The 22168-nt window shown below is 47.7% G+C and overlaps 1 protein-coding gene across 1 annotated transcript in view; it reads right to left on the bottom strand.

Annotated features, from left to right (window-relative positions):
• The window catches only part of CMKLR1 (chemerin chemokine-like receptor 1), a 225726-nt gene that overhangs the window by 32085 nt on the left and 171473 nt on the right, over positions 1-22168 (bottom strand). The gene's annotated exons all lie outside the window — the stretch shown is intronic.

Below are 22168 nucleotides of genomic sequence, written 5' to 3'. Positions count from 1 at the left end.
CAAAAAGGCATTTGGGGGTGGGAGGGCACTGGCAAGGGCAAAAGAGCTCCCCACATAACTTGACCCCTGCCTACACCCCTTTCCTGTCCCTCTCGGCTCCACAACCACCTCCCAGAGCTTGCATGAGATGATGCTCAGGAGGGCGGGTGGCAGCCCAGCTGCACAGACCATCCTCAGCCCGAGCTCGCCCAAGCGGCTGGAGGCTTGCAGAAGCAGGCAACGTGGACAGACAGACGTCTCCTCTCTGACACAGGCACAAGCCACACAGCACGAGCGCTCCCTGCCCACCCCCCCATCCAGAGCCCAGAGCAATGCAGGCCACTTCCTTCTCCAAAGGAAAAAAACCCTCTCTCGGCACAGCTGGAAGGAGACTGCTGGGTGCCTGGACAGCCCCAGTTCCCCTTTGCTTCAGACACAGCCAGGGCCACCGCAAGGCCTGGAGATGCCAAGAGGCACGGGAGCGACTGTTAATACCCCGAGACGTCCCATGCGAACAGCCCAAGTGGGGCAGGGGCTCCCTCGGTTCTCCCCGAGACCTAGCACCCAGCAAGCCAAGGTGCATCTGCAACGTCTCCGCAAGCTGCTTTGCATCTCCTTGGCCCCCGTGTCTGCTTCCAGAGGAGCAGCTCCAAAAAACCAGCCGAAACCGCGCAAAGGGCTCCACTGACAGACCCCATCTGCCATCTGTCTGCATCTCCTGACCTCCTCAGGCTCCCAGCGGTTTGGCCTCCTCTCTCCATCTGGTTTTTATTTCACTGGCTCTGTTGCGGGGGAAGAGAGCTTATTGTCTCCCTTTCTGACATCACCCACAAATATGTACCTTGAGGACACGAGTGGGAGAAGGCGGGGAGCGCTCTCCCCAGCTGCATCCGCTCATTAGCACAGCTGCTATTTTGCAAGGAGCAAAGAAGCCGCCCATCGGGGCTGCTGCTTTTGGTGCAGACGCCCCTAGTTGGGCCTGAACTTGGGAGTTAAAAGTCTAAGCTTCTGCCCACCGACCAGGGTCCTTAGCTGGAGGACAGGAGCACCTGTCTGCAGATGAGGCCAACACAACATTATAAGGCAATTATTTGTCACCTGCTAGGCTGCAGCTGGCCATCCTCCTTTTATCTCTTTCAAGTGGGTGGAGCGAGGAGACATCCCAGATATAGTGCCCCCGGTCAGCAGAGATGGGGCTCAGCAGAGGAATTCAATTCCAGCCTCCATGCATAAAAAAGCACCCGGTCCAATCATCCTTTGTTGGCCCGTGCAGCCCCCATAGCAAACTGGTACAAAGATGTCAAGGTACATCAGCTAAGCAGCACCGAGGCAGCAAATCACGCCGGATGCATGCGATGCATGGACACGTAGTGTCTGTGCACGAGTGAAAGCTGCTGCGTATATGCCGTGCGAGGGCTGCCATGTGTGGTCTCAGCCTTAAGACCCACAGGCCTCCACCCTCGCTGGAGGAAACGAATGCACATGGAATAAACCTGACCGCCCTCCTGGGGAGAAGGGAAGTGCCTCACCTGTAACCAAGCCAAGGCAAAGGGATTTTCTTTTTCAAACAGGAAGCGGGGAGAGCGGCTGGGAAAAACAGCTGTGTCTAAACCCTGCACGGCACAGCTGATCCAAAAGGATGATGTCTAATCACTGAATGTCTCTATTGTCTCTCACCCATGGCCCATCCCAGATGGGATTTTTAACTCAAGCAAAGCACAATGCAGAGGGATAAACAGCCCACTACTGTAGAGCATAGTGCTGAGAAGGGTTTCTGTAGGGAAGAATCTCCCACTGGCAGCAAGAATCAACTCCCCTCTGCCTCCTCTTTTAGCCAGTCCTTTAAATATCTCATTCTTACCCAAAATACAGAGCGTATGTAATGCAAAGGTAAAATGCAGCCATGGATTTCAGGACCAAGATTTCAGGCCTGGGGCTAATGCTTTGCTAACAAAGCAAGATACTCCTACAGAAAAATATAGGAACCAGCCTGAACGTACAAAGGACATGCAAGGGGGGGAAAGGGAGATGATCACTGAGCCCCTATCAAGACTGTCCCAATGGTTCCCTCGGCTTTCTCAAAAATAGACAAAATATGAGAAGACGTAAAAGCACATCGAGAAAGAGAGAAAAAAAAAGGGGGTGGGGGGAAGGAGAAGGGAAGAGGTAGGATAAGCAACTTAAAGAGCCTTATAAACATTAATTAGGCCTCCCCAGTTGCTGGGAGGCAGGTCAGGATGAGATCTGTTTGACAGATGGGTCAACTGAGACACAGAGGAGCTGAGGGACACACCAGAGGCCACTCAGAGAGTTGGTAGCAGAGTCGGGAAAAGCACCCAGGACTCCTGATTGGCAGCCCCCTGTTCTGATGCGACCTTCACCATGACCAAGAACTTGGTTCCCAGGTGGATTTGAAAATGGGTGTTTTCTACTGAGCACATGGTGAGCGTGTCAGGGACTGTATGAAGGAGAGAGCCTCAGGAATCATTTTGTGAAGTCCCGTGAGCAGGATTTGCTTGTGGGAGTGACCCTTGGCCTGTCCATCCTTGCAGGCAAATGCAAGGAAGAAGACATCTCTTCCCCTTTCAGTGGTAACTGGGCTTTTTCTAAGGCAGCGCGGCGATGAACCTTTGTCTGAAGCCCCTGCAACAATAACATCCTCCTTTCACAATTAGCATTCAGCACCAAGCCACTTCTCGCAGCCCGTCGGGGGCACCTGTAAATCATCCCAGGCCTATTTCTGTCCCAGGAATGAACTGTTCCAGCGGGCGCACGGGTACGATCTTAAAGTGTGATTAAGGAAATGGAGGAATAATGCTGCCTGGGCACAATTTGCAGGTGACAGCTGAAAATGCAAACCAAAGCAGGCCTGGAAATGGGCAAGGTAATTACTTTCTTGGCAGGACTTGCACCTCATTTAAACAAGGCAGATGAAAGCATCAAAGGCTCCAGGGGGCTGTTACAACCTGCCTTTCCCTGCCTTTGACCCCCCCCTTAGTGTCTGGTTCGGAGAAAATAGGGTGGCCTATCATCTCCCTCCTGACTCCAGAAGTTCAGCTTCTTCCCTGAAGCTGGAGGAGGAATATCCCTTATATTTGTCTCCTTGGATGCTCCACCAGCTAGTTCAGCTTTTATACTAAGCTTCAGTGTAATAGCTGGGCTATATTATAGGCACTATTGTTTTATTACTAAACCCCTAATCCTTTTTTAAAGTATTCATCTAAGGTCTTTTTCAAGGTGGTATCCTGAGGACGGAGGTTCCACAGGTTAATGAAAAAAGACCTGGGGGTTACAGTGGGCAATAAGTTAAATATGAGCCAACAACGTGCCCTCGTTGTGAAGGCTAGTGGCATCCTGGGCTGCACTGGTAGGATCAAGGGCAATGATTCTTCCCCTCTATTCTGCACTGGGGAGGCCACATCTGGAGTCCGGTGTCCAGCTGGCGGCCCCCCCCTACAGAACGGATAAGCACACATTGGAGAGAGTCCAATGGAGGGCAACAAAAATGGTTGGGGGCTGGGGGACATGACTGGTGAGGAGAGGCTGATGGAACTGGGCTTATTTAGTTTAGAGACGAGGAGACTGAGGGGGGCTTGAATAACAGCCTTCAACTCCTTCAAGCGGGGTTCAAAAGAGGATGGAGCTGGGCTGTCCTCAGTGATGGCAGGTGACAGAACAAGGAGCAATGGGCTCAAGTTGCAGCAAGGGAAGGTTAGGTTAGATATTAGGAAAAACTCTCTCACTAGGAGGGTAGTAAAGCACTGAATCAGGCTACCCAGAGGGGTGGTGGACTCTCCATCCTTGGAGGTTTTTAAGACCCAGGTAGACAAAGCCTTATCTGGGATGATCTAGCTGGAGCTGGTCCTGCTTTGAGCAGGGGGATGGACTAGATGTGACCTCCTGAGGTCCCTTCCACCCTCATTTTCTATGATTCTGTGATAATGAGATGTTGCCTTGAACTGTTACCATTTCTTCTATTGCTTACTCATTCAAAAATACAGCAGTAGTACTAAGGGTTGTGCTCCACGCTAGCTAGGAAGGCTTTAAGGCATTGAACTGGGATAGCCATGAAGAACAGACACCATGAACTTTGTCTATCATGCCTCCTACAGCCTGAGTAGCCATGCAGCATTGACCCAAGTCCCGATCTTGCCTTTATGCAGCTTAGCATAAAGCCTGGAGAGGATTCTCTGGGGACAGATACCTCTAGGTATTCAACAGTCCTAGCTGGAGATGTCTAAATTGCATTAGTCTGGTACTATGACCGTCACGCATGAACAAGCAGTTCCTTGACAGTGATGCTGCTGGGGAAAGCTCTCCAGTACAGCCGTCCAAGAAAGAGGTGTTATTGTCTATTCAGGAGGGCTCTGGCTGACAATGTCCTCGTCCTGCCCTTGGGCAGTCTGGAATGACACAACCTGCGTTTGCAAAATTGCACCACAGAGAAACGCAGTGAAATACGGCAGTCACGGGGAAAGCATCCGCGGACCGTTCTCTGGCTGCAGTCTCTGCCCAGACCTGCATTAGCAATGAAAGCCCTGCCAGACGTTCTGGGACATCCAACATTTCCTTCCAATGAAGAAAGAGAAATTCTCTAGATAGCCTTGGCTTCCTCTTGAGCATAAATCAGCATGTCAGCCCGCTGTGTGTGCTGCTAATGAGTCAAGAGAGCCAAGGGAAAAATTGCAATCAGGAGAGAGGGAGCAGGACAGCTTGGCCTGCCACTAAAACTATATTGTAATTTAAAAACAACCTGAACAAAGGGGAAATAATTCAATGGATGAGAAACAGCCAAGGGAAAGGTGTTGGCACAGAAACATGTGCGCTCTTGACTTGGCCCAAGGGTGAATAGCCAACATAAAACACACACACTGTCACCCAACAGGCCTTGGCCACCTTTCTCAAACAGTTTGTCCTGCTGTCCAGGGACTTGGTGCGTACTTGGAGAACAGTGTCCCCTCAAAGGGGTAGGATATCTCCTAGCTGAAATCACTGCAAGATGCAAAGGTACACTTCCAAAGACCCTGGGGTTTGAGTGATGCTGTGCGACAAGGGTGCCATGCTAGGAAGGTACAAGAGAATAATCCAACTCCAATTAATCGCACGTCCAATTAGCCACCCATTCTTCCTGCACTTCACTTCCTTCTCTGACAGCTCTATAACAAATTCTTGCTCTTTTGTGACCTGGGAGCACTCAAAAAAAAACCCCAACAGCCCTTCTAAGTTTGCTTGCAAGTTAACACAGGGTGCATATACACATGTATTTACATGCACCTAAATTTAATGCGCCTTTTTTTGAGGTGCACTGAATTCAGGCTTGCATAGCAAAGTTGCATTAGCCCACATGTAGCCGCGCTAACGTGCATGAATGTGATGTGCATCCATTGACACATGCTGCATTAATGGGCATCAACAGTCTACATGTGGGCTAATGCGACTTAGCTAATCAGGCCTAAATTTGGCACTTGCTTTAAGTAGGTATCAAATTTAGGTGGGATTCGCCTAAAAATGCCATTTTTAAGGTGCATTAAAGGCATGCACGTGTGACACGCATCCTTAATGAACCTTAAAAACGGTGATTTTAGGCTAATCCCACTTAAACGTTCAAAACGGCACAGAAGTCAGGTCCACTTATTGTGGCTGTTCTGTGTTCTCCTGTAGTCTGGATTTTGCGCCTTGAGGACTCACAGGGATGCTACTGTAATCTCGGACACAAGGTTTGGAGGCACTACAGTGGGCATTGGGCATCTCTCTGTACATTGCCGGTGCGGGAGAGCCCCAGCTTCCTAATGTTTACATATTTGTGCTCAGTCTGATTATAGTTGAGGTCTGCAACTGTTTAGCATCTCAGCTGCTTGGATCCCATCAGCTAAACACACCAAGGTCTAGGAGACCTCCAAGGAAATGCAGGATGCTGTAGGAAGTGGGAATGAGGCATAGACCCAGCAGTGTTGTTTCGTGTAACCCCTTGTAAACAGAACAAAGGATCCCGAGCAAGAACAAGGAGGAGGAGCCAGATGTGGGACCTGAATTTGGAGCCTGAGTGCAGAAGGGAATATATGTGAAAGCAAAGTCAGAGAGGAGGAAATGCCTGACATGGACCCTCCGTCTTGCAAAGCTGCCCCCTGCACCACAGCATGCGTCTCAAGAGACATTGCTGAAGACTGAAAGGCATCAGGCTGCATTTGGGACTTCCTCACACCTGCCATCCTGGGTGACGTTTGCCCCACTAGGAGAACCAGCAAAGGCGGCCTACTGGGAGCGGTGGTAGAAGCCTTCAGCCTTCTGTGAGAAGCCCCACAAGCAGCAACAGCTCCGTGGCTGTGCGCCTTAAACATAGAAAGCCCCAGCTTCCAACGCTGTGCCTGTATCCCGGCTAACCAGAGCAAGACCACAGCTCGAAAAACAGGAATCGGTGGCACTAACGTCAGTCTTGTTTATTTTTGCACAATGACCTATTGCAAAAGCACCTCCTGGGTGAATCAGGAGGAAACTTGCTGACTGGACCAGTAGTGAGGCGGGGATTGCCCTAGGAAAAGGAGAACAGAATCTTTTTTCCAGAAATGCTGAGGTGCAGAAATCAAGAACTTATCAACACGCTTGGCTTGTGACAAACAAAGTGAGCGCTCCAGGGGAAGCGTTCTGGTGTGAGACACGACCGATCCCAAATAGGAAGGCATTTAAAAAGTGAGCGGGGCAAAGCACTGAGGGAGAGGGACAAGCTCTTTCCGTTGGCAAGTTGCTCCAGGTAGACTTGTCCAGCTCTAGATTCAGGTGCCCGCCAAAATGAGTCCACAGCAGAGGATGCTCCATTTCCCGATTGGTAGGAGCTACTAGGGTGGGGGGATAGGATAGGGTTAGGTTTTATCAGTGAGGGTGCAAATTAGGGGGGAAAGACCCTGAGAGACTGCTGGGGGAAGGTTGTAGCATCCACTGGTTCCTTGTAAGATGAAGTCACTGTCCTCTTTCCACACCCCACCACTCCCATCCTCCTTTTTCTGCTCTTCCTTTGCCCCTGCCTCATGACACAACCTGCCTCAAACATGCACTGGATTGTATGAGCGCCTGCGGGAGCATCAGTGTAGTTTCCCTGAGGACCTTCAGCACATGACAATACAGCATCTAGCCCAATATCCTGCCCCCAGCCTTGTAGGGAGGGTATAAGAAACAGGTAGAGTGATCCGTGCCCTATCATGCCATCCCAGTTAGTAGCAGTCACAGGGATAAGGATGCCCCGAAGCCGGAGGTAACATCCCTGCCTATCATGTTTAATAGCCCCTGCCCTCCACAAAGGTATCTAATCTTTTGAACCCAGAGATATCCTGTGGCTGGGGGACTTTTGTGGAAGATGCCTAGATGACCTGACATGGGGGGGCGGGGAATGGACACAAATCATACCTGTCTGGAGCTCTTAACCAACCAGACACATTAGACTGAGCTGTAGTTGTAATGTGGCTCCATTAACAAGCTTAGTCCTCCAGCAGCCATGAGTTCCACAGATTGACTAGACAGATGCACCTTTAAAGTCCTGCCTCCAGTTTCACTGGGCAAATCCTGCTCAGGCATTAGAGGGAAACACACAATGCCTTGCCCAGACCTGTTTCAGGGATGTATTTGGGAGCCGTGTTGGTCTGAGATAAAAATAAATGGAAAACTCTAGAGCTCTTGGCTCAGAGATGACCCCTTTTATGAGACCAGCTGGGAAATCACAAAAAATGCCTTATCTGCACATCAAAGAGCAACCCACAAAGACACTCCCATGGACCCAGAACAGACTTCCACCTTCAGCTTCCTCTGTGCAAAAATGAAATGTATTTCCTACTTTTCGGGACTTTTTACCATCTTTAATTTTCCCTGAGCCTGAGGAAGTGTGTGTTTGCTCGAAAGTTGCCCGGACCTGGGCTTCATTATGTTCTCTGTTATCTGTTACTGGGAGCAGCTTTGTCAAGGCCCCTTCTAGGGTAACCTGCAACACCTCCCTTCTAAGTCCGGACTTCTAGTGACCCCTCAGTCTTTCCTGAGCCTGGCCCAGTCCAGATGTCCCATCCTACGGTCATTTCCTCTTCAACTTTCTCTTTCCCATTTTCAACACAGCCGAACGCCCCATTTGCCACTCGGGCTTCTGCAGCACGCTGGACAGCCCACAGCATCCTGCTATCACCAAATGGTCCTTAAACCTTCTCCAGCTCATTCAGACCCCATCAGCACATCGAGGCAGGCGCAGTCATCCCATTATGCATCTATTTGTGTTAAATTACAGTAGCCCGGTCTCCAGCACCCCAGTTCGATGAGGTCCCTCTGGGGACATAGCCGGGTCCCTGTCAGCAAGTTTCATCATTGGTTGCAGGGTCAGAGCAGAGCAGCAGTCAGATGCTGGCAGTGATTTATTTTTAAATTAAGGGTGGGGGGAGAGAGAGCTCATTAAGCATTTGTTATTTTAAAATCCCAGCATATTTAAGGCAGGGTACAGGTCTTGCAGAGAAATACAGGGAGGCAGAGCCCTTGTTCCCCCATTTCACCCAGCTTCAAAATCTTTCAGTAGAGAGAAATACCTTCTGATTGCTGAAGTTTGTCTTGGGTTTGCTCTTCCCTCTCCATGGACCTACCTGAGCCTGGAGACAAGGTGTGCACCCGCTCCACCGACGCCCCTGGAAACACCAGTTGCCCCCACAGGAGGCTCCAGAGATGTTCAAGGCATCAACTAAGAGGATCATTCATCCGGGCACAGAGGTCGGCATAAACCTTGTCAGATGTTCCACCAGGCACCTCTTCCAGGAGGAAACTTGTTCTCTCGCCCCCTTGCAGACAGGCACATACATGGAGACACACACGCACACAGAGTGCCGTTACTACGTTTTTTAAGAGACGGGGGTGGAGGGAGAGCCATAAAAACATCGTGGGATGGGAGATTCTTGGCAGATTTCCTTCCTGAAAGCAACAGCTGGAAGAGGGTGTAGCAGTGATGTAGGAAAATTGGCAGAGGGCCTGCGGGTGACCCAATCCTAGAGAGTAACAGGCTGATTCCTAAAGTCCCTGCCAAACATGCAACTCACACGGTCCCTAATAAGGTTCAAAGGCTTCCCTAGCACAGCATCTCCCTCCTGCTGCCCCTGCATGTCCTAGGGATGTGGTTCCTGGACATGAATGCCAGAACAGAAGCAAATTTCAGGGTGAATGTATGCAGCCACCACATTTAGTCTGGATTATTCCTCTCACCTCTGATCCAAGAGGACAGGGCTGCTACCTCTCTCTGGTAGTCTCATCCTCCACCCGTCTCCCTCGGAGATACTGAATCATTCCCCTCCCTTCAAGTTGGCTTCGAAACTTTCCTCTTCCGCTGGCCAGAAGATCAGTTCTCTCTGATGACTTGTATGATCGTCATGACATTAGCAATGGCAGGGTGGAAGTGCCCCAGGACCCAGTATGGGGTAGGGTCTCATGGTGCTACCCACTGCACAGATATGTCTGCATTGCCAGCTAGACCCGGCTCAAACCCGCCACGCTGAATGACCTCTGTGTATAGTAAGCCTTAACCAATACCACCTAAAAACTCAGGGCTTGTCTACCTAGGCACATGTTTCCAGTTATACCAATATAATGACACCAGTGTGTTTAAGGACTGGCACCAGCACAGTTAGACCACAGAGTTATGCTGCTAGGAGCCCTGCTAAGACCCTCATTCATTGTAATGTAACTTGTTGGGTTCCCTTTGTTGTTCTTCACATGCCAGGCAAAGACCTCTGCAAGAAAACACATCTGCATGTCAATGGTGGTAGAAGAAACCACCTGATTGCAGTAATTAAAGACCATGGGGCAGATTTTTATTTAAAGACTGCTTTCTTATGCCACTCTGGTAATTTAATGGGGCCTTAAAGCACTAGGAAAGCATCTTGTCCTTGCCAAAATGATGTTAAAAGGGCCTTTGGGCGTATGAGAATCTGGATGATGTCGCATTGCTTTCCTGATGATATAGATGCTAGTTGTTGCAGGTGGAAGAGCACACAATGTGGAGATGCCCAGCGCAACGGCCCTGTTCTCTACACAAAGCACTTCCATGCCACCAACTTCCAAATGTCACCCACTGCTACTCATTATCCCCTTTCTGGCCCCTACAAGAGCCACCAGATCATTATTAAGAAGCTACCAGTGAGGCATCGAAGGTGATGAATACCCATCGGAGTGACCTTCCAGTCCCCACATCCGGGCAGCGGGGTGCTGCATGGGGGAATGAGAAGTGACAGAGGTCGGGGCTAAGGAACTAAGGGAAGACACAGCTATTGCAAAGCAGAATGACAGGAAAGGTAACAAGAAGCTGGAGGAGGAGGAATTAAGTCTCTGCCTCTCACCCGACATCCTGTCTGCACTCCCACACCATCCTGGCTTCTGTAAGAGCCTTGACGGGACAGTCAGAGAGAGAAGCATCTGAAACGGGAAGTCAAACCAGCCCCCCTCGAGAGCAGACCCCAGTGTGGAACCACAACGCCAGCCTCCCTGGGGTGCCCCGTGTGCCTTGGGCCCAGAAATGGACGGAGGAATGGGGGTTGGATGTAAGTGGGGCCCGTGGAATGGGTTCCCTTCTCAGCCCTGAGCCTGGTCATCAAAGCAGGGTAAACCCCAGAATCTGGGAATGAAGGGAACGATTCTTTCCCAAACTGGGTGTGGGAACAGCTGACTGACAGAGGGGGAGTTTTCTATCTCAGGTTTAAGTGGAGCAAAACCTTGGGGTCCTAACTTCATTTGGACTCTATCTGTGAATTCCCACTGAATAAGCACCGCAGACGTTGCCCCCCTCCCCCCCCAAGAGCCAGCTGCCAGGTTCCCTAACATGTGGGACGCATGAACCCGGTGGCAGTGACGAATGCTGAGACAGAGGATCCTGCCTGTGGTTCCTCCCCCAGGAGCCTCACAGTCATGAAGTTTTAATAAACAAGGCTCAGCCTAAATCAGAGTATTAAGAAAACCAAATATTTGCATCTCTCACCTCCCAGATCCTTTCTAAACCAAGTGCCTCCAGCATTTCAATTCCATAAACCCACCCCTTGTGAATTACTTTGCTCCCAACACTTTTAGGTATATGCTCGCTACACTGGAAACTCAAAATATTTGAGAGACAAACATCCATTTTAGCTTCGGGAAAGAGGTTAACATCCTATGGGCCTTGCAAAACAAGCAGACGTAGAGGCAGAAATTGCCACAGCAGGACAGACCAGTGTGTTCCTCTCCAGAAACATCTTGTCTCCGGGGACAAAGTCAAGGGCTCATCTGAACTTTCTGACCCCTGGGGCTAGTTTAGATAAGACACACCAGCCCCTATAGCCAACAGCACGTAAGGCTAGCATCATGCACTAGCCACTGTTAATTCTCCAACCCAAATGACCAAGAAGCATTTACAGCTGGGCTGATGAGGGGACCGCCTTTGACCCAAGTCCGAGGCAACATACAAAGTCATATCTCTGGAGCCACAGTGAGATGTTTTAAGTATTCAGCCACCACACCCTGCCCATACTGGATATTCCCAGGGGACGTGCTATCCCCTAGAAGTACATGATGCATTTCAGTGTGCAGTATTTTACCCTAAGAACAAACTTCTTCTTGATACCACTGGACAACTACTTTAATCCTGAAGCAGTGGTGCTGGTAGCTTTTGCAATCGGAGTACCTCCACACTGCATTCATCTTCATTTGGCCAATGTTGGCAGCACACAAGATGGGTAGAAACTTTTACATTAGCAAGAGAAAGTCCATAAATTAAACAGCTCCTAAGCAAAACCAATTGTTCTTAGCTTTAAAGGAGGTTCCACATTCAAATAGAAAGAAACCAAACAGAAAATAGTCTCAAGGATGGCCTCATACGAGCCTTTCCCCATGTCATACCCTCAGTCAAAATGCTGGCAAGGATCCTTCTTCTCAGCAAAAGCTGGATTTATCCATCAGCTGCACACAAAGCTCATTGGAGGTTTGTTTCTGGGAGTGAATTGGGGGGGAGGAGACATCCACCTGTCTCACTATGAAAGGTGGCCAAGAGTTATAACAGGGGCTAGGGACAGAAGTTACACATAAACTGGTTTAAGTCATCAGAAACAGGTTTAAACCTGAACAGAACAAAAGCTCCATGTACATAAACCCATTTCAAAATGGCAAAAACTGGTTTAAGATAAACCTGGCTAAACGTAGTATCAGACTTCACTGGTTTGGGTCAAACTGGTTTATGAAACTTCTGTCCCAGACTCCTTCCTGGTTCAAGTTAAAGCAGCGTCCCCCTGCATCCCAGCATGCTTTGCATCCCTGGGCTGTGCTGTGCTGTCTGCTCCAGCAGGGAAGGGTTGGGATTGCAGGGAGGGGAGAAGAGGCAGAGACTGCCCCACTCAGGCAAACTCTGCCTGGGGTGTGGGGCCAGGGAGGGGGGTTAAGCCCCCCCTTCCCCCAGTATAGAGCTGCCCTGCTAAACGTACTGAAAGTTCCTGCTCCCTGAAACTGTGGACTATAAATCCCAAAGGCACCTGGAAGCAGGAAGAGGAAATGATGAGCAACCCTGCAGAGTCCTGCTGCTGTGATGCTGAACTGCAAATCCCAGAGACCTCGGGGGCAGCAGGAAAAGGAAGTGCCAGAGAGCCTGGTCTAAGCCACTGCTGGCATGTGGCTGCAATTCCTGAATCAAAGGTAAACGTGCATCCAGTTGTTTCTCAGTTTAATCTCTGCAGTTTAAGACTAACCTGCAAAGACTGAATTGATTCAGCCTCGGGCTTTTTGGCTGCCTGTACTTAGCCAGGGGGAGCACGGGTCAAACTTCTGAGATGACAAGTACTCATAGGCTCCTATGAATATAATGAAGACACAGCAAATTAACAGGGAAAAAAGAAAGGCAAGAAAACTTTATCTCCTTCAATGTGCTTCAGATCAAATACCGCTACTGCAGACTCCCTCTTGGATCAGATGGTAACTCTTGGTGCCAACTGTACGGTGTTTTCCTAAGTTCTGTTTCTGTCAGCAAGGAAATGCATCTGGCAGGAGAGCCAGTTCTGGAGGAGAGCCAGGCAAAGGCTCTGTCTGCAATGAGAAGTTCAGAAGGCAAGCAGGTTGTTCTGACTAATAAAGCCTTTGCTGCATGTTGTCAGAAGTGATGCGAAAGTACTGGGCCTGGAAAGATTAAAAAACTACTGGGAGATGCACGTTCTGTTCAGCCTCAGAACAGCAAATGCCAAAAGGAATGAAAGGAAAAGGCAACAGCTTTGCACGCAGCGAGCCTGCTTTTAGATTCCTCCTGTTACTCTCTGGCCATCGATAGATCTCTGAAAGCAGAGAGGAGGAGAGAAGAGAGGTGGACACCAGTGTCACTGCTTACTCAGAAGAAAGAACGAGCCCCCACATTCACCCAGCGAGTCCCAGGCTCAGTGTGGGCTCAGTGACTGGACATGGCATGGGAGGTTTTCACAGTGCCAGTTGGTTTCCATGTCATTGTGACTGAAGCCATAGAAATGTTGGGTGGAGGGGGCCTCAAGGGATCCTGTAGCCCAACCCCTTGCACTGAGTTAAAGATAAGCCCCATGCTTTTGCCTCTCGGTAGAGATATAAGGGCACAAGCTAGGAGCCTGAGATTCAGAGAAAGCCCGTTCGTTTATTCGGGTGGGCACAGGCTGAGGGCATAAGCACAGGGGACCATCAGGGCAGTGGTACCATGTGGACAGCGCTGACCTAGACCTTAAGCGTGACATTTGCACTGAAAGTCAGAGCCCTTGCAATCCTCCCTGCTCATCATATTTAGCAAGAGAGCGGAGACAAAGAGCGGCTGACATGAGAGAAACCTCTGCCGCCGCAACGCTTGCCAGTGACCTGTGCTATGTGCGGGCACTCTGGCTTTCACTGGAAAGAATAGACCCATGGTAATGACTACTATTGGGCTGTGATTTATTCCATCCTGCTGGCTGAAGAAAACCAACACTGGTTGTTACTTGAATGGGAGGCCTCCAAAAATGCCTAGGACATTGCAAGAAGCTGTACTGGTGCATCAGTAGAGGATAATCTCTAGACTGAGCTGGTGCAGGTTCAATTTGCCCAGTTTCTTGCTAGCAAGGGCTGTGGTGAAGGGACCTCGGTGCCAAGTTGACATCTCATTACATGGCATTGTTGAAAGCTCAGTAGATGGTGCTCTTCTCACTGAGCCAATACTAGTTTAGTTCTCCAGTAAGTCCCTAATGAACACAGTGAATTCTGCATGCTGAGAGTGAAGCAAGGGAACATTTAAATGTAGTCCACCGAAACATCCCTGTTGTCTTATTAACCACATTATTTGGCTTATCACCTGTCAGTGTGACTACAGGTAGGTGAACTAGTCACAGCAGAACAATTTGTTCTGCAAATGTATCTCCTTTGTTATCTTAGCAACCAGCTGAGATGGTTACAGATGTTTTCATTACTAAACATTAGAGATCATTTTGGGCAAATTTGATGACACAGGTTGGAGAGAGACTCTTTTCATTAGGTGGAAGAATTATATACAGAGCCAGGCACAATACAGCACATCTACTGGAGCCTCGGCATGCTGCAACATTGGGCATTCATAACAACAAGCGTCAAAAATTCAACTTACAGGTTTCTGGAGTACTTGTCACCAGTGCCGCTGGTCCAGCTGTTGCTACTGATGCTGGGTTTGACTCCTATGTCCACAGACCATTCGCCAAACATTTCCAGTCGCACAAGGGTTAATGCTTATGCCTACTTGTATTGGTCATGTGTATTTATGCACAAGTGTCCCTGGCACTTCCCCTGCGGATCAAAGTTTCTGAGCGCAAAAATGGACTCACTGAAAACGCTCCCTGGAGTCGCACGTGAGAAGCTGCCGATGTGGTCCGAATTCTTTACTCAGAGGATGCTTGGTAATACCGCTTGCACAGCTTCATTTGGGGCCAAACAGGCTTAAAGCTTATTGCAGTGAGATGCAGACTGACACAAAAGGAGGGGCTGAAACTACCTGACTTGCCCTGAGGAACGTCCCCCAGAAATGGCTGTTTCCCTCCTTGGGGCTGTGTATCCCAAATCAAACCACACATGAGCTCTGGGATTTCTGCATTGCTACAAATACAAATGTACATGAAAGTGCCTTTGAACCCCATAGTAGCAAAAAATCCACGTACACCCACTCTGGGGCCCTTTTATGTTGCAAAAACAGTGTAAAAAGACCCTGGCATACAGGACAATCAGACCCCAACATACAGGACAATCAGACCCCAGACTTGCACTTCTGCAGCCAAAGCCAGGGCCCAAGGGGAATGTGTAATGGCTGCAGTTGGAAAAGCAGGGAGGGAGGTCTGTCAGCAAAGGACACGGGGAGCTTTCCGGGGGTCTCCAGTTATTTCAGAGGCAGGCTAAGGTCAGACAGAGCCTGAGCTACCCAAATCGCATGTGGCCCTTCAGAAAAAAGCCCAAGGGCTCATGATTTGAGCTGCCTGCATTTTGGCAAATTCAGTTTGACCCCAATCCAGCCGCCGTCCATGCACACTCTTAATGTCCTTCAGTGGTTAACTTTATAATACAAGCATGCCCCAGCTGGTTTAGGCACCGAACCAGTCTGGTAAGTCCTATTTTTGTTCCTCCTGCCTGTGTTACGCTTCCAAGTGCTGGAGATGGCTTTTTCCCCCCAAAGCAATTGCTCCGTTACCATATTCAGTCTAAGGACTGAGGTGCTTTCACATATCAAAGGAGCATGATTAATGGCCAGCAACTTTACATTTGTCTTCATTGTTTCCTGCCTGGGCTCCTACCACACCGTCTGAGCAGCACTAACCGCCGACATGCTTTTCATTTGAACAAGATGTTCGGATGTCTCCGAGATTAAAAACTGTTATAAAACAACAGCCCCCGATAATCCCTTCTGTCTCCGGAAATGTGACTTAGAGGGAAAGCCTCGTCTTCGTGCAATGTGCCTTCATTCTCAATTGCCTTGCTCATAAACAACTGTAACTTAAAGTGTATTCTTGGGAGTTTAGTAATAGAAGGGTTTTGAAGGTCAAACTGGATGAGCTACAGAAAGAGGTATCCGTCGCAGAGCATGGAAGGTAGCAGTCCTTGATAGCAGCCTAGAAAAGCAGGGCTGGGAGAGACCTCATGAGGTTATCTAGTCCAACCTCCACTCAAGGCAGGATAGTCCCTGTCTAAACCATTCCAGCAAAGTGTCCATCTAACCTGCTCTTAAAAATGCCCAAGGAACGAGATTCAACAGCCTCTCTAGGTTATCTGTCCTAAAGCTTAACCACTCTTACAGTGAGAAAGTTCAAACAACTTAAATTTACTCTGGCTGATAACTCACCCAAATCTATGTGTTCAATATAAATCTCCAGGACACCGCTCAGGGTCTCCCGGGAGATAAATGATAGGGCATTCATTAAAATAAATATTAAATGTTGAATCTGATTTATACAGTACAGGCAACCCCTGCTTAATGCTGTTTTGCTTGGCGCTATTTCGCTATAACGCTCATTTTAAATTGATACCTGATTTCATGTAGCACTCAGCAAGTTTTGTTATAAAGCTCGCGGTTGCCATCTTGGGTCATTAAAAGCAATCGCGGTCGCCATCTTGGGTCGTCAAATACTTTCGGTTTTGCTTAACACTCTTTCGCTTAATGCTTGTTTTTCCAGGAACCAACTGAGAGCGCTAAGCAGGGGTTGCCTGTAGTCCAATGGGATTTTAAAATGTAGTAGTGATGCAAATTTGGCTTCCTGATATAAAGTCTATGCACCATAATCCATAACTGATATAAGCAAGCACATGGGCACGTTCACGTTGCGTCACGGGCACGTTGGCACTGTCATGTGATGAAACCTCCAGGAATAAATTCCAACCAAGTTGGCAACCCTACCAGCATTGGGTATGCTGGACCCTCACCACGCATGCCCAAAGTGAAATGTTCAAGTTGTGCACTCGCTGTGCGAGTCTGAACAGATTAAGAGAAAGAGAAGGATGGGGCATAAAGAATGATGGGAAATCCATCAAACATAGGTGTCTTGATTTTTGAATGTCCAGCCCAAGCCTGAGGTCCTCACCTGGGGGGGGGCACTTTCAGCATCTATGAAAGCAGGCTCTCAGAAGTCCAAAAGAGTGGGAATTTTTGAAAATGTGAATTTTAGCTGATAATATTGTCAGCACTCCAAATGGAGCCCTAGTCTTCCCCGTCAGATGGCATGCCATTAGGCATTAATTCCTGTCAAGGTTCAATAAAAAGCCTAATATAGAGCAGACGGGCATACAAATGTCAAACTCCTACAATCTAGCTCTAAGTGGAGGGAGCTTTCAGCACACTTCGAATTAGCAAATGAGTATCTTTTTATGAACTGTTCTTACAAACTCCCTGATAAGGTTCAATTAATCAGTGAAATGAAACCTGCTCAGTGAATTAAATAATTTTGAAGCATTTCTATTGAGCCTTTATTTTCAAATTTGCTGTACGGCATAGTCTTGTACCTCACCAGCCCTTGTCCATATACCATACCTGAACCTTAGGAACCCTATTGTCTTGCTCTCCAAAAATCTCGCCTTCCACTTTTCTTTAAAAAAAAACTCAGACATCAGCTCCTTTGGCCACAAGGAAAATGTCAAAAGTGTGAAGCAAGAGTAACCTGTGCAGAGATGACTTTGCAGGGAACATGGAATAACTTCCCTCTGGAGTCTGAACTGGGAGATAAACCAGGAGGTGTACTCAGTGATGATAATGGAAACAGCAACATTGCTAATGCTTGCATTCCGTGTATAAAAGAAGAGAAGGGGAACCTGGGATCCTCACAATGGCTCACATGTGGACCATACATGCATGGCATTTGGAAGATACCACAACACAATGGTCTTCCAATGTGCTAGAGCCCCCAGGCACATTCAGCTCCCCTGTTCCAAGAGGAGACGAAGCCAGGGAGCTCTGTGTACCTCCAAGGAGAAACATGATCATACTGTGAAAATCTCCCCAGTTTACAGCTGGTGGTATCCCATGTTTTACTGTGAGGCCAAGGTAACTTTGTGGGCAAAGCTTAGAAGAATCAACATTTTCCCCTCACCCAGTCTTACCCATGTGCATAGCAACAAGTTAATCTTGCAAGCACCAACACCTAACAAAGCACTTGCTGACCTACAGCTGAGTACATCCCAAAGTACATATACACCATTTAATACATGCAGTCCTCAAATTGATAGTCAATTGTATGCCAAAAATTAGGACATGTAAGGATGGAGGTTGGTAGGAAAATACCATGCAAGAGCATCATCATAGTATCACAGGGGTCCTTTCTGCCTGAATGGTATATGAATACATGGCTACTGTAGGCACCATCTATATGTTACATGTATGCCATGATTAACATGTTAATTGTGGCATACATGGCAAAGGTGCTACACATGCACCCTTTTAAGGTACCATAAAATGGCAAACCAGCCATAAAAATGTTCTACATTATATGTAGAACATTATATGTAATACATTTTTATGGCTGGTTTATATGACACCTTAAATTGAACATGTAGTAGGTCCCAGCTAGGGCCAACAATCAGTTGTGTAGCATAGCAGAAGGTGCAATTGTTAGGATCAGGGATCGGATCCCCTTGAGTGTGTCAATGCTCCACTGCTATGAGAAAGAAACTGGAGAGATGCAAGGGAAAAAGCATCCGTGAGAAATCCACACCCAGGATCTCAGACTTGGGCACATCTCCCAGGCTAGTGGGAAGTTTGGCAGGAAAGTGTAGACTGCAGCTTGTGCCTGATTTATGCAGATAGCGTTGGGCCCAATGAGAAATCTTTGCTGATTACTGAGCTATTTCTGCTGAGTAACCCTGTTAGCTTCCAGCACCGCAGAGAATCTCTCTCATCATACACCAGACCCACGCAGTAATGTACCAGGGCAGTTTGAGAAAGGCAGCCTCCAGCCAAGGGGGATGAGGCATTCCTCAGGGATGCAAGCCTGCTGGGTTCATTTGGTTTCTGTATTTTTTTCTGCTCAAAACCTAACTCTCAAATGTGCCTTGCAATCCAGCCAAGACCACCCCTGAATACAGATGAGGGGTTACTTACTTACCATCCACTTTTTGGCTTCCCTGGCATTTCCTCCATTTGACACACTCAGATGAGTGCAGCAAAGCAAGAATTTCTCATTCGGGAAGGGCCTGATTTCTCTACAGCAAACAGCGTTTCTTTTAAGCCATGTCGTATCGTCTCTGTCTGACATTTAAAGGTCTGGTGCTTCAATCACATTGCATTAGAACAGCAGGATGCCTCACCTTAGGTAATGTGGAAAGACTTGTCTAGCACAGTCTTTTAAAGGGGATGAAGGAGGGAACGCACCTCTTGTTTGACATCCATTCCACTCATCGACAAACTAAACCCATGGGGCTTCCGAGTTTCCTGCGCAACGGCTAACGAACAAGACCGAGAGTAGAACTAAGGCATTTGCAAGTGGGGAGTGAGCTCAAAAAGGCTGTCTTGAGCTCGGAAAGATGATGCTTATCCCACTGATCTCAATGAAACTACTCATGTGCTTAAAGTTAAGCAAACATTTCAGAGCTGTGCGGGGGCCAGGATGTAGCACTACATAGGATCAAGACCTCCATGAGCAGTGGTCCCAGTTTCCAACATCAGGAGATCCCAGTGGAGTGGAGGTCAGTCTCTACCCTCCAAGATGGTTCCATGGGACGACACAGTTCCTACAGCTCCAGCCCCTGCCTATTCTTTACCTTTCCATGAATGATCAATGGTCTTTATTTGTCCAGGCCTGTGGATTCTTTCCCCAAGGTCTCCTCCATTTTAGTTAAACCATTAGCAAAGCCTCCAAGCTTTCCAATTAAGCTACTTCCCTCTTGTAACCTTTAATGAAAATGACTTTTCCCCCCTCTAGCTGTATGTATTGTGAGCTTGTAAGATGTATCCATTTAACTCATTGAATGCAATTATCTCACAGCCTCCAGAAACTGAAATGATCTTAAATGCTACTGATGAAACATCTTTAAGTCCTCTTATTCCCAATGTGTGGGGATTTTGTGCTGTGTTTCGCTTATTTTGAAGGGGTTTTGTGAGAATTAAGGAGCCCCTCACTCCTGATTAGTCATTCTAGCTCCTGTCAGCTATTTTTTTCTCCTTGTTTTATTATTTTTCACCCTTTCTTTCTCCACCTCACTGGCAGAAGCACTTTCTGGCTTGATTGGGTGTGTGTGGGTACTTTTTCTTGGATGAAAAATGGTCTGAGTCATTGCTAAGCAGATGTCATGCTCTTAATGTGGAAGAAAACGCAGGAGGAGTTTTTCCTTCACTGATGAAACTTTTACCACAATTCATTAACGCCTTTTCCTCGCCTACGTACAGAGAAAGGAAGAGGAAAGTCAGGATAAACTATACCCAACCAGAACCTCCAGCTAAAACTAGGGCAACACCAAGAGCCTGGATCTTTCTTCATTTTTCAGTTCACTTTTTCTTCCTGGTCTCCATTTTCCAGGCTGCTTAGCACTTCCAGGTGCTGGCTGGGAAGGGTAGTATGATGATCGTGACAGAAATCTTCTTGAATTCCCGGGACCTAATGAGAAAATAGTACCAGAAGATTTTTGAAAAATAATCCAAGGTCTTGGGACATATCCCAGATCCATGACAGGTTGCCAACATTTTAATAAGGTGCTGCCACCAAAATATTTCCACCCTTGCTCTGCAGTACAGCCCAGGAACCAGATATGGGGTGGGGAGCACTTCACCATTGGATTTCCCATCTCAAACAAAAATATTCTTGTAACCAAGGAGTTATAAACACTTTCAGGAAATACCTCAACAATGAGTTTGCCAGTGGGTCTAGTTCAGCTCTAAAAACCCATTCTAACGGCCTTGCTAGCATAGAAGTTTGTAAGTGAGGTGGGGTGTAGGGTCAGCAAGCACTTTTGAATATCCTGGGTATTTTTTAGAGAATATCTGAAATTTTGGTGCAATCTGACATAAAATATTCACTATTTGGAAGTATGGTTGCAAACCATAGGATACGTCATCTCTGGTAGGGCAGACTTCGCTACAGCCAAAGACACAGGGAAATCCCTTCTATATGGGGATTTTCTATCTATAAGGTTTCCTTCTAGTTCTTAATGGGCCTCCCTACCCATATACCTTGTGGTTCCAGGTGCCTGGATAACAGACCAGTCACTGTTCATTTTAACAGCACATTGATCCATTTCTAAGAAAAGCCCTCATACCAACATAAGTATTTTAGCATAAATCAATGCTTTTCCTATTAAGCTACATGTACAGCTTTATTCTCAAGGAATAGCCCTTCTCAGCACTTTTCCAACAACACTTTACGTAATAAACAGAAGGAAAAATATTGTAGGACTAAAATGGCATTTGCAACAAATGATGCCGTGTTCACTGCTGGTGCATTACATACCTCTTTTCTTCTTGGAGGCAGGGATTTCTTAAGGTGACAACTTTTATTGGACCAACTATGTACTTATTGGACCTACATAGTTGGTCCAATAAAAGATATCACCTTAAGAAATCCTTGCCTCTTGCATAATTGCTGGACCATCACGCCTACAACCTCACTCTTACAGTACTCCTTCCTTCTGCACATTGATATTTGGAGCTGCAACTCTGCACCTCTCAGTGCATTGATGTATGCTGCAGACAAGGTTCTTGGGGTAGATGCGATATCTTTTATTAGACCAGCTAAATGTTTAAAAAAATTGTTCTTTGCAAGCTTTTGGGTACAAACACTAGGGCTGTGCAAGGCTTTAGACCGTACTTTGGATCTGGAGAAGATTTGAATGCTTTGGATGCCAAAGCAGCATGTCCGGATCGAAGCGCTGGCTTCTTTAGGTTTTCCAAAGCGGTTCAGAGCTTCCGAAGCACTTCGGAAAAGCTTTGGAGATCTGGCCATAGGGCACAATGGAGAATCAATGAAATATCTATAACTTTGTTCTTTTTTTTACAACACGGGGGGGGGGGGCGGCGGGCACTATACATCAGTAATCCCCGTGTAGTAAGGTACTATACATCAGTAGACTGAACATCAGTAGTGTTGGTTAGGCCTGTGCAAATAGGTAGTTATTTGTTTCGGCTTCAGATCCAGCTGCTTCAGATGCCAGGGATCTGATCCGGAGCTCTGGATTGGTTTCCCGCTTTGAATCTGCTGAAGCGGCTCCAAAGCTTCAGAGATCTGGCCATAGGGTATAATGGGGAATCAAT

Source organism: Gavialis gangeticus, unplaced genomic scaffold (assembly GCF_001723915.1).
Source record: "Gavialis gangeticus isolate Ggan-Ray unplaced genomic scaffold, GavGan_comp1, whole genome shotgun sequence".
Lineage (NCBI taxonomy): Eukaryota > Metazoa > Chordata > Crocodylia > Gavialidae > Gavialis > Gavialis gangeticus.
This window is presented reverse-complemented; position numbering and strand designations above follow the sequence as displayed.